Source organism: Notothenia coriiceps, unplaced genomic scaffold, assembly GCF_000735185.1.
Source record: "Notothenia coriiceps isolate Sejong01 unplaced genomic scaffold, NC01 NC01_scaffold00024458, whole genome shotgun sequence".
Classification (NCBI taxonomy): domain Eukaryota; kingdom Metazoa; phylum Chordata; class Actinopteri; order Perciformes; family Nototheniidae; genus Notothenia; species Notothenia coriiceps.
In genome coordinates, this window is record NW_011357159.1 from 40,541 (window position 1) to 41,885 (window position 1,345).

Here is a 1,345-nt window from a genome sequence, read left to right on the forward strand (position 1 = left end):
TCTCTCTCTCTCTCTCTCTCTCTCTCTCTCTCACACACACACACACACACACACACACACACACACACACACACACACACACCCTCCTTTGATCGCGAAGCTCTCACTCAGACTTGTTCTCATCTTTCATCACTGACTACTGTTGCCTTCCCCCCTCCTCCTTGTCTAAGAGCAAACAGTTCTGAGTTTTTCCTCTGATTATGCTTCACTGAGGATGACTGTTTGAAAGTTGAGTCCGTGATGATTTGAAATACAGACGTGCACTCTCCAAAGCGGTTATATAAGTGAGTTTTTTTATTTTTTAGGGAGGCTGGGGGGGCCTCTGCAGCCTTAAAGTTGCCAGTGAGTGTTGAATACATTTACATAAGATATTTTCCCTCTCTTTTAAGCTTGCAGCTTTGGATCCTGCTTTGATGGCAACCAAGTTCCCCTCCATTTGCTATATTAAAGGGGTTTATGCTCCACAGTCAAATCTCAGAATAAACCAGAGAAGATTAGGCTGGTCCTCGCATGATTGCTGGTCTACGGGAAATTGACCGGTTCCCGTTTTGCCACATTCACGGTGTATTTTTTGTGGGGAAAATGCATCAAAGTTTTCCCCGCTTGTCTCAACAAGCTGTGAAAACAGCAGGACACTCCCGATGAATTTGGTCGGCTCAGTCCAGCATCAAGCAGAATATGTCCTCAACTTGTATGTAAAGCGAGCACGGAGATGCGTTTTTTCCTTGTTGTTCAACTTCTACCAGTCAAAAAGTCCTCTTTGCCAACTTTTTTCCTTCATTTTCACATCCTCGGATACATTTTTTATCTCACATCAGCAGCAGCAGCAGCAACATGCAGCAGCTGCCTTTTCTATACGACACTTATGGAGCATTTCCACTGCAGCGGGTAGCCCCGTTTAAGCGTCCTTAATCGTCCTCAAGCGGCCAGGCCAGTCTTTGGTGGCAGGCAATCCTTCCGCTCGTCGGAAAAAACCGCTCGGGGCGCGCCCATTCTTGCGTCCGCCAGGTAGAAGTTACACTGTGTTGAGTTTTTTGTGTGTGTCGTTACTTCTACCACCCTTCGCTAGCAAGGTACACAACGAACACCACCCGCACACAGGCAAATTTTTTACGACACACTACTCGCTTTTACCGCCGACGTTCGAAGAAGATCTATATATCACCTCGATCCTCCCAGAGCCGCCCCGCTCAGAATCCTGCTAAGAGCCGCAGACTGGGTTAGTCGTCAGCTCTCACAACTGCCGTGATCACAGTCCGGCGACTGGACTATCTTCGCTGCTAAACCACTCCCACGCGCGCTTTTCTCCCTTTTTCATGGCGCGCGTCGGCGACGATGCGCATAC

The 1,345-nt window shown here is 48.3% G+C and overlaps 1 protein-coding gene across 1 annotated transcript in view; it reads left to right on the forward strand.

Moving 5' to 3' along the window:
- Nucleotides 1-1,345, forward strand: part of il1rapl1b (interleukin 1 receptor accessory protein-like 1b) — a gene marked incomplete at its 5' end in the record, with an annotated part of 24,421 nt that overhangs the window by 6,217 nt on the left and 16,859 nt on the right. The window lies entirely within an intron of this gene.